Source organism: Lissotriton vulgaris, chromosome 1_1 (genome assembly GCF_964263255.1).
Source record: "Lissotriton vulgaris chromosome 1_1, aLisVul1.2, whole genome shotgun sequence".
NCBI lineage: Eukaryota > Metazoa > Chordata > Amphibia > Caudata > Salamandridae > Lissotriton > Lissotriton vulgaris.
The window spans coordinates 1,936,652,702-1,936,668,491 of record NC_141685.1 but is presented as its reverse complement, the minus strand read 5'-3'; positions in this window follow the sequence as shown (position 1 = coordinate 1,936,668,491).

Genomic DNA, 15,790 nt, shown 5'->3' with positions numbered 1-15,790 from the left:
CAACATAGGTTATTTATGATACCTAATTATAAAAGAACATCCACAACATAATCTCAAACAAATCTAAGATTATCTTTCCTAATTGCACTCAGCCTTTAGCCCAATATATAAGTAAGGAGGAGAGAGGGCGGCCTGCCTGGTAGGCAGAAGCTGGACTAGTAGTCCAGATAAATGGGGGTAGGGTTCTCCATGGGTAGGGTAAGGAAGCTGGGGTGGAGAGGGGCACAGGGTGGGGAGCATTCGGGAAAAAAGGAAGAAAAAATAATTCTCATTCGCCTTTTAGCCGCATTTATTTGTATTGGTTACCCTTGGTCTGGGCCTGTCACCTTGGTGCATTTAAGACTCTGTTGTTCAGATCTCAGCCTCTGTTGTTTAGACTGCCATGACCGTTATTCAGTTTTTATCTTGGAATATTAATAGCCTACATGTGAAGACAAGGAGGGTACATTTTTGCAGTATCTCAGGGATTCTCCTGCACAGATTATTATATTGCAAGAAACGCACCTTTTAAGAGTGGATTGGACAAGATCTTTAGTAAATTAAAATGGGGGGAATATCTAATTGGCACTAATCAGAGTGCCAACAATAGAGGGGTAGTCATCCTGGTCAAGAAGCAAGCCAATGCTCATGTTTTAGTATCAATGACTGGCCTGGGGGGTAGGGTGGAGGGGGGTAGGGGCAGGCGGGTAAATGTAAAATTTTATATTCAAAGTTCCCTTATTATAGTAGTAGGCTACTTCGGTCCCAACCAGGACGATCCCTCTTCCCTGAAAACCATTTTTTCAAATGTGTTGGAATTCCCAGAACCCATGATTATGGCGGGGGACTTCAATATAGTTTTAGACCCCTTGTTAGATAAATCCCCTAATAGTAGAGTGAATGTACTGTCCAAATCATGGACATATCTTCAAGCCATGATGACACAGACAGGTTTGTGCGACGTATGGAGGGAAAGGTCGGGGCGTTCAACTAGGTGTGTCCTTTTATAACAACAATTAATGCCATAAATCAAGAATAGATTATAATCTGGCCATTCATGATCTTAGGGGCAAGATCAAGAATATAGGCTACTTGACACCTCACCTGTCTGATCACGCAGCTGTTTGGATGGATTTATGTTTGGCAGGGGGGAACATTTACGGAAATGGACATTTGACCGTGCATTACTTTTAGACGATTTTGAGGTTAAACACCTGTCTCAAGAAACAGAATTTTTTTTAAGTTGAATATCGGCTCTGCCGAGATTTTAATGGTATGGGACGCCTGGAAGGCATTTTTGAGTGGTATAGTCACAAGTAGGGTATGCCATAAGAATAGGCAATATAGGGAAGAGGTGACACAAATGGAGTATGCTATGAAGGCAGTAGAGGTTAGGTTAAATAGGGAGATTGAAACTGAGAAGCGACAGGAACACATGTCAGAATTACAAACCTTGAAAGACCAGCTAGATACTACTATTCAGCTTAGGTTTACAAAAGGATGGGAAGCTAGTAAGATCGCCCATTTTGAATACAGAGAGGGAGCCAGCAAACTTCTGGCATGGAAGGTTAAGTTGTATAGGAGAAACATCTTGATAAAAAGGATTGATAGCGAGGATAACTCTCCCTCAGTATCAACTGATGAAGAAATTGGAGAGGCTTTTTTTTGCCATTTTTCAGGCGTTATGCAAGGAAGATAATGAGGTAGATAAAATGTATGCTAAAGGAATGGTTAGGGAAATGCCCGTTAGCCTCTTTAAACTCCTCCCAGCGAGAAAATTTGGAGGAGGACATATCCCAGCAGGAGGTTAGGAAGGCCATTGCTGCCTGCAAGGGGAGTAAGGCAGCTGGGCCCGATGGGTTCCCAGCGGAATTGTAAAGATCTCTGGGAGAGGCAATAGTACCCATTATGACGGTACTCTTTAATAATATACTATCAGAGGGTACTCTTTCATGGGGTCAAGCTGCCATTTCATTAATTCCGAAAGCAGGAAAGAATCCGGCAAGTTGTGGGTCGTATAGGCCTATTTCCCTCCTGAATACAGATTATAAAGTATTCACAAGGATTTTGGAAGATAGGTTGGGAGCAGTAGCAGACAGTATGTTACATCCAGACCAAAAGGGTTTTGTAAGAGGCAGAAACTTATCTGACCTAACTCATGATTTTATAGGTGCAATTGACCTGCCTTCAGCCTTCTCTTTACCCTTGGCAGCAATGACGTTGGATGCCACCAAAGTGTTTTACAGGGTCAACTGGATATATCTAACGGCAGTGATGGAAAGGTTTAACTTAGGAGAGAAATGTTGCCGTGCTATACAGATTATATATCAAGACCCTACTGCAAGACTTCTAGTTAACGGGAAACTGACTAATCCTTTTAAGATTACAAGGGGCACCAGACAGGGCTGCCCACTCTCCCCGCTCCTTTCTGAGTTGTATATTGAGCCATTTGCTCAGCGTTTGAGAGATGAATCAAACATTTCATCATTTAAGTTTGGAGCGTGGGAGAGGAAGGTCGCCCTGTATGCGGATGATGTTTTGATCTTGTCATCAGAGCTGGAGGTTTCTTTCCCCAGGTCATTAGGTTGGCACAGAACTTTGGTCAGGTTTCTGGCTACGAGGTGAAAGCAGAAAAAACAGAGATCATGACATGGAATATGCCGGGGAGCGGGTACCAGGCCAGGGGTGACATGAGATATTTAGGTGCAAGGATTGTACAGAACATAAATTAGATAGCGGTGACTAATATTGCAAACATAACTAGGGATTGCCAGAAGCTCATGAAATCTCCCCCTGACTATTTTTGGTAAAATTAATCTGTTAAAAATGATTGTACTACCAAAAACCACTTTCCTTTTTAACACTATTCCTTTCATTTTGAAAAACAGGCAATAGACAAATTACAACTAAGGGTGGGCGTAGTCCTCCGCTCCGTCCACGGAGTGTGTGTAGTGTTGCCTACTTTGCGATTCGCAAAGTAGGCATAGTAGGCAACACTACGCACACGCCATGGCGGAGCGAAGTTGCCTGCCACCCGCCTCCCTCCCGCCCTCTTTTAAATGCCCTCCAAAGGATTTAAAACATTGTAAAATTAATTAAAATTACTTACCTGACATGCGGTGTCCCGGGGATCCCTCTTGCTAGTTTCTTGCCGGATTCCTCCTTGACAAATTTCGGGAGCATGGGACATATGACACCCTCCCCCTCCAGGTGACAAGCAGAACCAAATCATACAAAAGGTATGGAGTCAGTGTCTCATATAATGACTATGGCCAAATTGTAAAACAGATTTTTTGTAAAAATATGTATCCAATTGCAGTGTATCGCTGAGATGTAGGATGCCAAGTGAAAAGACAATGAATCCAGTAAGAAATCCGAACCTTCTAAATTAGAAATGTCAGCCATCCATCTAGTTGAGCAGGTCACAGGAACAGACATGCTCCTCATATCCAGTTGTTGACAAGAGCGTGAAAGGACAACCTGTGGTGATTTTGATGACACTGATATCCAGAAGACGCTGCACAGTTGCATAGGTATCAACTCTGGCCACTGGCCACAACACGGGGTTGCATACAAGCCGCATACCCAAGGAACAGTCCTGGTTATGGGCCACTAAGGGACCCATCAACAGTTTGACATCCGGTGGAGTGTGATGTGGTGTAGCCATGCAGATGCCCAGTGTCCATTGAAAGGGGCACAGGATGCAATGGAACGTAGTTGGACACAGGTGAAGTAAGCATTGTGGAAGGTTAGAAAAAAATTCAGCATCCAGAGCATTTAGGGGCACCATGGCAAAAAGTTGTAGCTTTTGTCACCATACAGTTTTAGCAATGCCTGTCCGGAAAGGACCACAAAAGAAACAGCCATTGTGGAATAGCAAGAACGGCACGATGATGCCTTGCTCCTGAACTGACTTGGAAGTGACGGGCTGCAGCAAATTAATTTCAGTTGTTGAGAGCTGACTGCGATAGACTCAACGTTGTAACTACAAACGCCAGAATAATACGATAGGAGATTTTCACAATTTTTTTAGATATCTTATCTGCCCAATTCCTTTTCTATACATCTATGAAGTCAGGTGAATAAGGACTTCAAACAGGTTATTCTACTAAGAGAGATACAATCATTTTGATTTATGCTGTGTTGCACATTACCACTATATTCAGAATTTTCGTGATTGAGGGTCTCCCAAGATATGATTTTTTATGTCCTGAGGATGGTCTCGGAAACGCAAGAATACAGACCGAAACGTTGACGATTGCTTTTTCTACCGGATAATAAATTAGATTGTATATAGGTAGAAAAGCTTCTGCAATTGTTGTATAGAGAATTTTTGTAGATCAATTCATTTGTATGTTCTCCTACAACGTTGTATATCAATCATGTACCCTTGTAACAAATATTAAATCCGAAAACTCTTTCATATACACTCTTTCTTTTGCTCTATTTTGTCTCAAAAAGATCACTGTTCAGTGACAAACAGAAATTAACTTAAAAAGACATTTGTCACAGTTGTTGTGCATTAACGGCATCAAATATATCAGGTCGTACAATTGTAGATATTTAAAATATTATTTGAAACATTAAGACAATTAAAACCCTTGAAGGTTCAATTACCATAGAAAATTAAGATGGGCATCAGCGGGAACCCATCAAATAATAGAATGTATAAAAGCTGAATTACTCCAAAAATAGTTTGAAAAGATGTCACAAGGCCAGAGCCCACAAGTTTAAAAAACACGTGCCAGGCCTGTGGTATCAGATGCATTAAATATTTGATGCATCAATTCCCTGAAATGTAGGGGGAGATTTGTGTTCAGCAATGACTGTATTTCACTAGACGTTCTAGCCACTTGCACATCGAAGGTCTCACTGCCGAAGTGAGAGCTACTTCTTGATGAAAGAATAACGCTTTGAGTCTGCTTAGCTTATTGAAATTTGTTTTCAAAGTTGGAATGTAAGGCCAGAGTGAACTAGCTACACTGCCATATTGAGGGGGGAACAGGTTGTAGTTGCAACAAGTAACTAACTGGGAAACAGACACCACGTATGGGATTCCCCCCTGCAGACCGCAACATTCCTGATTATTAAGGACGAGATAACTGACTTTCGAAAGCAGTGTGAGAGTGGGAATTAATGCAGGAACAGGACTTCCTTTAAAAACACAAGCCAGTTCAGGGGCAGAACCATTACAGGTGTCATGAATTTTTACTTGTTGACACACAAGGGAATGACTGTCAGTGGAGTTGCACCCTTCCCCTGTAAGAAAAGCTCTCTGCTCATTGACAAGGATATAAAAATAGCAGGGGCCATAACTTACATATGTAGCTGCTCCCAATTAGTTCATATCTATCTACTGGAAAGTGTTTCATTCAGGGGGTGAACTGAAACATAGAGACGGGCAACGAGATAACCCAATGTAATAACCAACTGCAGAATGAGTTTCAGCTACAGTGAAGGGAAGTTGTTCAAATTTCTTAATATGTAGCATGGTGTAACTTGCATCGTTCATAGCCATTGATTGTTCGTCACATGTTGAGTTGAATGGTATGAACAATGCAGTACAGTTAAGGTAATGCCAGTGAACGCATCCATTCTTAAGTGTTTGCAGTGTCCAACTAAATTGTATAACAGATGTAAGTTGATTCTGACCATGATACCAGGTAGACATGTCAGTTTGTACAATATCAATTACAAATGATACAATATTATCTAAAGTATAAATACATGATGACAATGTATAAACACTGTTGTCAACAACAGCAAGCACTTTCTCTAAATTAACTTGGTCAATGTGGCATAAACGTTCTGCAGCTTCCAGTTGTAACAATTTCTAAAGTTCATTATATGCAGCCATAAATAAATCATTTTGAACGTGGGGATTTGGGACCCAAAAGGAAATCAGATACGTTTATATCTTCGGATAGGAGAGGGAAATGTTGTTTCACGGCAGACAATGTAGAAAGTTCTAACCATTGTTTACATAATTTACCCCTGGAATGACTGGTAACAGTGTTGGAATGTGGCATTTGCGGATAACGTGGATCAGGTCTATTTAATTTGAACCTAGAAGTAGTGTTCACGAAACAAGAATGACAAACATTTGTGTTCAAAGGCCATAGTGACAACCAAGTTGGAGCTTGCATAGAAGAATTAAATGTACAATTTCGTGTCATATAATTTAGTTGGTCTTCAGTACAATTTGTATAAGAGTGACAATTATCAAAAAGGGCAAAGGATGGCATAATAGAAGTATTCAGTTCTTTAATTTTAGCCAAGCTCAGTCAAGTAGTCTATTGGACCGTGTCATTAAGAAAGCTAATTTGCGTCGGTATCAGACATGCATGGAATAAATATTCTGTACCTTGGACTTGCCATGATTTAGTTCCCTATGCTGATTTCAAGTCAATATTGTCCTTCCAGTAATAATATTCTTTCAGGGCTACATTGTCAATAAATAGGGATGCATGTATTTACTTGGTCTGAGTAAGCATATATTTTTTTGAAAGAGTAGGAACCAATCCAAAATCGTATGATGCCGGGTCTGAAAAGTTATAAACGGTAAAATAAGTTTACTTCAGCTTTTGCTTATTGGAACTACCCTGAGATGGATTTGGGCAATGTTCCCGTTGAGCATAATTAAATTGAAGACGCTGTCCATTAGCTCTATGCAATATATGGTGCCCATAAAATTGATAGCAGAGCAAACTGGCATAATTAGAAGAACTTAAATATCAATCCTCAGTGTCGAAGATAGTATAATATCATAATTCAGAAAATAGAATTTACAGCATCGACATCCCAATCATCCGATTGCAATCCGGGAACTATCATATCATCCATGAAAACACGGAATACATAGAGTATTTGTAGGGAATCCGTAGGACCATATACATTAAATCAGGGGTCTCCAACCAGTCGATCGCGAGCTACTGGTAGCTCGCCGAGACCCTGCCAGTAGCTCGCGCTGCTCTGTGCTATATGTGCTTTATATGCCAGCCAAAGCCATTGTAAATGCCCACAGAAATGTATTGTACTATTGATGTTTATGTGCGGATATGAAGCCGGCATTCCCACGTCTGCACTTAATATAATTATATTTACGGCGCTCTTCTGAATCTATTACGCCGAGTCTGAGCGATGCAAAACCCCCCCACCCCCTTGAACGGTCTCTGCAGACAACAGCACCCGCCCTCACCCAAATCAGCAGCTATCATTGGCCAAGTCGCTTAGCTGGGGCGGGGTGGAGAGGATGACGTTTGTCTCCTCCGTGATCAGGGTCTCATGACCCTGTGTAAGCGCCCCCTGCCTCTCCCTCACAGGCACCGCGCAGCTCAGTCACAAGTTAAAGTGCGGAGCTGCAGCGGGCGTGGCAGGGCAAAGCAGCAGGTTCCGCAAGCTGGAGAATTGAACTGCGCCATCAGCCTGCTGCCTTCTATCAACCGAGCAGTTCAGCAGCAGGTAAGGCAGGCAAACCGTGAGGCCTCTTGGCGGTGTTAACAGGGATGTGTTAACTTGGTAGCGGGTCCGCCGCCCTTGTCTTCTGACTTAGTTTTCCTTGGCCTGGAGTCTTATGTTGAATCCGTGCCAGCGGTGCCCGTCCTGGCTGTCCTCACAGCCGTGTCTCTGGCTCTGTGAAGCCCCTGTGGCCTGTGGAGTGGCAGCCTGGCTTCCGAGGCCTGTCACGGGGCTCCCTGAACCCCAGCTGTATCGGCTTCTCACCGGATCCGGCCCGTTTCCTGACACAATACTCCGGGCCGCTCGCCTGCCAACCCCGCTCCCGCGCAGTCACTTCATCAAGTTACCTGTGCGTGGAGGACAGACCTCGCGTTGTAGTCTCTGGCCCGGCCTGTGTCACTGGACTCGAGTCTCTGGGAACCGGCAGTGTCAGCGACGGGGGAAAAAGGGCCCTCTGTGCAGAAGGGGCTGGCTGACCATGGGGCCCCTTCGGCAATGCACCCCCAGTTTCTGGCTCGCCTCCGCCCAGACACCGCATTCCGTGTCTGTCACTATGGTCTGTTCCACGCACACATGCTCTGGCCATCGCTCCACGCTGGAGGGTACCCCACAGGGCTCATGGCTTTGTCGTCGGCCTTATTATCGATATGCAATGATGTGATTATGTTACTGCCTCTTAGAGGCCCTTTTGTCTCCATAAAACACGGAGCCGATTCCCAAGGCCTATGGCTGGTGGATAAGGGAGGGTATCGGTCGTCTCTAGCCTTAGCCTTAAATGCACAGCCGACATCTCCCGACCCATACCTTTCAAAACATAATTAGAGTGTATGTATGTATGTGCTATGGCGGGCCGCAGCTTCCACACCCCAGTGGTCGGAGGGTGGAGGCAGTGAGGGCTGCTGACTTGCACTTTAAGTAGTGCAGGGCGCCGTGGCCAAGAGTGCAGAAAAGGGGCAATACAATTATTGAATGTAGCCAGAAAAATGATTTCACGGCTCCTGATTACAGTGTCTGCAAATAATTAGAGCACATCAATAGCTGCACTTGGACAGCTGCGCGTCTGTCCCGTGCCTAGGTAGATGGGTAGGGGGAAAAGTAAAAAGAACCTGGTTGCCCTGAAAATGTTCTGCAAAGGTCACTTCTGCTGCGTGATAGGTCAGGCCCAGTCCATCATTTGGTTCCCTAGCCGTTGGTTTTCCTATTGTCGACCACCGAGTAACCATTTTCTTTCCTAAATTGTATTTGGTTTTTGCTGCGCATATTTTGTTACAGTTTTTCCCGAATCCAAACGCTGTTTTGCTCAGTGTAGTGTTGCCCTGAGATAAATGCAAACTTTATGTGTACTGTACAGACTTGGGAGGCAGTTTTGTTGTATTTTGTGCTGCTTATGCATATTTCCGGTATGCAAATGAAATGTATTTCTGCACTGAACTCTGAGGCCTGCTCTGTCCCTCATAGAACCACAGTCAGCACTTCGAGGCCCTACTACGCCAGCCACAAGAGATACTAAGAACGTTATGTGTTGTACAGGCCTTTTGAGCAGGGCTTTAAGTGGGATGAAAAACCTGGGGGTCTCTCAGGTGCCGCAATTAAGAAGGGCAAGCTAATAAAAGCTCAACACCTGTGCTTAGCATAGTGTGCCAACCGACTGGTATTTACCTGCTTCCGTCATTGCATCCAGAGTTGTAACATTAAATATCCCTGCTTAATAGCACAGGAGAGTTGCTGGCCCCACTCCTTTGCCACAGATGTCGAGCTGGGACTCGTAGACTCCAACAATGCAGAGTCCTTGTGCCATAGTCATTTCCCCATTCTGCACTTCCCTCAGCCCGAGGGGATTGTGGGTGAACTTTACTATCCCAATATTGTTCAGAGTAGAGTAGACATAAATCGCTTCAGTTTGCTGAAAAGAGGCTGGCATTCACAGAGGTCTAACCCAGGCAAACCTGCCAAAAGTTCTGTCTTTTTTCAACGTTTTGTGAGTCATTCAGCTTGATTTGCAGTTATTGTATGCCGTTGTGGATTTGGTGATCTCAATGTCAAAATATGCCTTGCATTGTGCATCACACGTATTATTTATTATTGCTTCATGTGTGCCGCTCAAACGCTGAACCCACCTGCTGTTTTGACAGCCTCAATTACACACAGTGGAGTGGTGTATTGGAGAGAGGGCGTCAGGTGAATAAGAGCAAGGCAGTTAAGCATTGTGCTTTAAAATGCTGCTTTAGTAAATGTCTGGCAATGAATCGAACCAAATATAAAATGTGGGACGGTGGCTTAGTAGTTCATGGCTCTGGACTCGAGACTCCTATGTAGAAATGACATTCTGTGTTAGAGATCTGTTCAGCAGGTGCATGCATCCCTTAATTATGTAAAAAGACTAGCATTGGGAGTCACCTGCTTACTGATGGATGACGGGTTGAGAATTATTGAGTCATTGTGGACTCGCCCTGTTGGCTTCTGGGTAGTAGTAGCTGCTGGCTTGGCCAGTGATGAAAGCACTGTGTAATATTGTAATTAATAATTATAAAGCTGTTAGTGGGCAGTCATACTTTTATGTTGGTAAGTGGAGTTTGATTTCTGTACAATGCAGCATGCACTGACACACACATGACTGTTGCCGCCCTAGTCAGTGCCAACACAGGCACCCCTGTGCTGTGGTGCAAGGGTGCCTGGGTTGCAGACAGCATTTTTCTGCACAGGATGGGGCACCTTCTTGCACAAAAAAATCCTCTGAGGCATTTTCCTCTTTCTATGTGTGCTGCAGCACACATTTAAAAAGTGAAAAAAGAGGAGGAATAGATAAAGGTATTTCTCCTTGTTACGCCTCACCTGGGGTGGCGAAGCATTTTTGACACCTTCCCATAGCAACTTTGAAAATGTGCCAACATCTATGGGTGGATGCTTGGTAAAACCCATGCTCCACTCATGGAACACCTCCGTGGAGCAGAGTAACGCAAAACAGCGACTTGCGCTGCCTTGCCTCCATATATGTAGGAGACCATTCAAGGCCAGGCAGGGTGGCTATGCATGGCCTCATACATTTTGTATGTACTGTGCACACTCAACTTATTTCAATGTGCTGGCATGGGTGATAATGAAGAAAGGGGAGGCATTGTGTGGCAGTATTGTAGCTGTATGTTGACTTCATCCACAAACATTGTTCTTCTTGCTTACAGCCTTAATAACTAATCATGGATGAAGAGGCAGGTCCCTCCAAAAAGGCAAAGAGCAAGACTTACTACTTCCATGAAGAGTGGGAGAACGAATTTTTATATACACAAATTAAAGACAACAGTGTATGCTTAATTTGTGGAGCTAAAGTTGCAGTGGGAAAAAAGGGCAATGTTGAGAGGCATTTTTCAACTAAGCACATGCATTTTGAAAGGAAGTTCCCTAAAGGAAGCAGCCTGAGGTCACAAAAAGTTAACAAACTCAAATCTGCATTGCAGACACAGCAATCTTTTTTTACAAAGCCCATGAAGAAAGCCACTGCAGCAACTGAAGCATCCTTCGTAGTCACCCATCACTTGATTAAGCACAAAGCAACATTTTCAGATGGAGCCGTTGTGAAGGAAGCAATGCTTCTAATGACCAACTCCTTATTCAAAGACTTTAAAAATAGCCCTGAAATTATGTCTGCCATTTCAGATGTACAGTTAGGGGGAAACACTATGGCAAGAAGGGTCTCTGTATTATCCACCAACATGATAGAGCAGTTGGAGCGCGATTTGAAGACTTGCAAATATTTTTCTCTTCAATGTGATGAATCTGTTGATGCAAGCGATATTGCACAGTTAGCAATGTTCGTTAGAATGGTTTTTGAAGATGTTACTGATAAAGAGGAATTTTTAACTTTGTTGCCTTTGAAAACCACAACCAGAGGATCTGACATTCACAATGAGGTGAAAAATTATTTTGTGAAACAAAATGTCCCATTGAAAAAGTTAGTGGCGATAACCACTGATGGTGCACCCGCAATGATAGGGCGTCATTCGGGCTTCATTGCCAATTGTAAGGCAGATCCAGATTTCCCTCCGTTATTGAACTACCATTGCATTATACATCAACAGGCAATATGTGCCAAGGTAATGGGGTTTGATCATGTGATGACTCCGATTGTTAAAATTATTATTCAATTCGTGCAAAGGCCAAGCAGCACCGAACCTTCAAGTTGTTCCTTGAAGAACTATCAGCTGAGTATGGGGACCTTTTACTGCACACTCAAATCCGATGGCTTAGCAGGGGAAAAATACTGCGAAGATTCCTTTCGCTATTGCCAGAAGTCAAAGCTTTTATGGAGTCCCGAAATGAAGATACCACACTGTTATCAAACACTCAATGGTTGCTCGATTTAGCTTTTTTAACAGATGTGACAGAAAAATTAAATGTATTGAACTACGAGTTGCAAGGCAAAAACAAGACCATAACCAACATGGTAAGTTCTGTGAAAACTTTCAAATCTAAACTTAACCTTTTCATACAGCATGTACAGAAAAGAAAGATGCAGCACTTTCCCTCTGTGCTCCAAATCCTTTCAGAAAACAAGGCTGAGGCTGAGGTGCTGGACATAGAAAAAGACAGCAGCCTCCTCATCAGGCTTAATCAAGAGTTCAGTGACAGATTTAGTGATTTTGAGCAACTGGAGCCCTGTGTGATGTTCACTTCAAACCCCTTCATGGAAGTGGATGTTACTGACATTTCAGAGAAAATTAGTGTGCTTTTGAACCTTGACTCTGCCTCAATGGAAATGGAGATTGTCACACTTCAAAATGACGTTGAATTGAAATCAAGGCAATCTGACATAAATTTCTGGAGCCTGGTGGATGCTGAAAAGTTTGAGAACATCCACACAGCTGCATTGAAACTTTTTTCCCTATTTGGCTCAACCTATCTTTGTGAATCAGCATTTTCAGATATGAACTTTATAAAATCTAAGTTTCGCACACGTCTGAGTGACGAACATTTAAATGACTCCATAAGAGTTGCCCTCTCAAGCTACACCCCAGATTTCAAAGCATTAGTGGACACCATGCAGTGTCAAGTCTCTCACTGAAATAAGTTGAATAAATCCGCAATCAATACTTGTTCAATGACAGTCCCTCGTGAAATCCCAAATCTAAGCATCTGTTTCATTATGAACACCGAGATTAAAGTGGCTGCAGAGAAGAATCTTCAGCCCACAGTTTTTTATTACTTTTTAACAAAAACAAAGGAATGTGTACTGCAGGCCTGTTTTACAGACAGAAGAAAAAGTAGCTAGAGAGAAGAATCTTCAGCATCTTTCAAAAGTCCATTTGTTACAAACAGTTGTTAGAAAAAGTAGCTGGAGAGAAGAATCTTCAGCATCTTTCAAAAGTCCATTTGTTACAAACAGTTGTTAGAGTTGAACAAGAACAAAGCAGTGTGTACTTCTGGGTGGGTTTCAGACACCAAGAAAAAAGTAGGTGGAGAGAAGAATCTTCAGCACCTTTCCAAATTTGTATTTGCTGCACAAGAACAAAGCAGTGTTTGCTGGAGGCCTGGTTTATTGAAAACAAAGAAAAAAGATAGCTATGGAACAGAAGAATCTTCAGCATCTTTCAAAAGTCCATTTGTTACAAACAGTTGTTAGAGTTGAACAAGAACAAAGCAGTGTGTACTTCAGGGTGTGTTTCAGTCACCAAGAAAAAAGTAGGTGGAGAGAAGAATCTTCAGCACCTTTCCAAATGTTATTTGCTGCACAAGATGAGAAAGAACAGTGTTTACTGGAGGCCTGTTGTATTGGCATCAAGAAAAAATGAGCTAAAGAGAATAATCTTCAGCGTCTTTCAAAGTTCTTTAGTTGAATAAGAACAAAGCCATTTGTACTGCAGTCCAGACCGCCAGGCTCCCAGATTACACAGCATTAGAGGACATCATACAGTTCCACATTGAAGGTAAGATTGCTTTTCCTGACTGTTTGTTATTTGAGCTGCATCACAATGATTATTTCAGTGACAGCTGTTGAAAGGTCTTCTTGATTTTTAATCTATTATTGTGAAAGGTCAGAAAGTGGTTTGACAACACAACACAAATCCAAAATCAATCCTTTCAGTGTTTCTAGGGAACTTTTAAGTATTGTGTTCAAACCACAGTATGGTGGGCTATGAAGAAAATAGGTTTTTTGACCTTTAACGTCAATGAAAATGGGCGTGGGCGGTCACTCGGAAAAATGCGCGAGTTGCTTCGGGTTTGGTAGCTCACGACCATTTTCACTGACCAGAAGTAGCTCTCACTACACAAAAGGTTGGAGACCCCTGCATTAAATGGTACTTTATCCCATACAATTCCATCAGTGACTGGGTTCTCTGAAATGTTAACAAGGGACTGATCTCTTTTCATTATATGTGAGGAAGAATGTGGGGCGAACACCTCGTTGACACTTTGTCAAGACAATAACTACGTCGTCCCTTACCTTGTCTTGCTATGAGACGAGTAGTGAATTCGCATGGACGCAAGGGACCAACCTCCCTAGAAATTAACCCCTTCCTGGAGGAAGTATTGAACACTACACGATATGAGCTAGACTATGGGGAGGAGGGCCGGTACTGGACGTAGGTGTTGTTGCTGTCGACCTGCGAAACAACAAGAATCACGGGTTTACTCCTTGTTCTATTCTTTAGATAAATACAACTTCCTAACTTCTGCTCTCTCTCTGGATGTTCAAACTCTCGCCTACCTGCGAACAGCTGTTGTCTGTCTTTCGTCCAGTATGTCTTTCTTGTCTTGATTGTCAGTCTTGTCGGGATATTTTTCAGTTCCCCTGTCTTGTTGTCCTATTGTAAATTTGAGCTTTTGGAGAGAGTCTCTGCAATAAACAAAAGAATAGTTAAAATCCTTTCTGACCCCCTCCTGTTACGAAACCCCCCTTTCTACCTTAAAGGAAACAAAAAGACTTCTCTTCCTTCTTCACTTACTTAGACTATGTATCTGTGTCTTTAACTTCTGTGTCTTTCGGTCTAGAAATGAGAGGTTATACATAGCAAGGAGAAACAAGTACAACATTCAGAAATAATGCCTTTCTAAATTACAGGGATCACCTTTTGACCTTTTCTTTTAACAAATTCACACTCCTAAATACCTAAAACAAATCTCTAAGTTCGCTTCCAAGATTCTTGTGAGATTTTCTTGATTGAATAGTTCCAAAAATTGTTCCGGAAACCTTTCTTGCGAAGGGCACCTTAAACTAAAAAGAAATAACACTTATCTCTTTTGTCTTTGCAGATTCCGATGCTGAAATGAAGGTGCCAGGCTTTTGTCTTTCAAGAAGATGCTGAAGATCGAAGACTGAAGCTCAAGGATCGTAAATCAAGATTAGCGGCCGTCTTCTTGAGCGAGGTAGCACAGCACGTCCTTTCTCAGGAGCAGGCGAAAGGCAAAGCGCCTTCCAGAAGGCTGGGTGCGGTTTAAATACCCGACCGCACCCAGCCGCACCCCATGTATGTATGCGCTCGGCCAGATTGGGCTGAAGCGCACGCGAGAGAACTGCTTCGTGGCCTTTGCCCCGAAGCAAGCTTGCATGAATTAAACCTAAAGACAAAGTTTGAATCTGATACAAAAAGGCATTGCAAAACCGATTGAAAACACCAAACCCAGTCTTGAGATACTTGGTAAATAAAACAATCAGTGTCACAACTTTTAAATAAAACAATCAGTGTCACAACGTTTACATTCTGAATACTGCAAAAACACGCACCCTCATGAAACATTGTTATGGAGTGCTGGTGCACGGGAAAGGGGTAGGTTTTTTAGACTCCAATTGACATTAGAGCCCCCCATTGGAGGCTTCATATGGAATCATGACACACTTTCCACAGCAGAACATTCTGGGAGGTAGTGGCCATTAATCAAAACGAAAGATCAGTCACAAATACAATCCTCATGAACAGAAATACCATGGAAAACACAATTCAGATATTAATCCAAGGTGGAACCAGATTCAACAAGGAGATAAAAACACAAATCCACACAGTTGGTGGTGTAAAATAAATGATAATGAAGAACTATCTGAAGAAAAAGTATCTTGATCGATATAGTAACCAGAAGAACTCTACCGGAATGATGGAGGCTGGGATTCTGGATGTAGATTTGAGGTTTGCATCCTCAAAAGGGGCCTCAAGAGGTGGATCAGAATAGACAATTTCTATAGTGGGGTGTGAAGATGGTAAAACAGGTACCAGGTCAACTGAAGACTTTACTTCCCTCTCCTACAGCCAGGGAGAATCTGTAGGAACTGAGCTCACAGTCTGTAAAGGAATATGACATTTTCTCTGAGATGATACTCAATTAGTGTTGGTATAATATATGCAAACAGCACTTTGAGCTATTATAC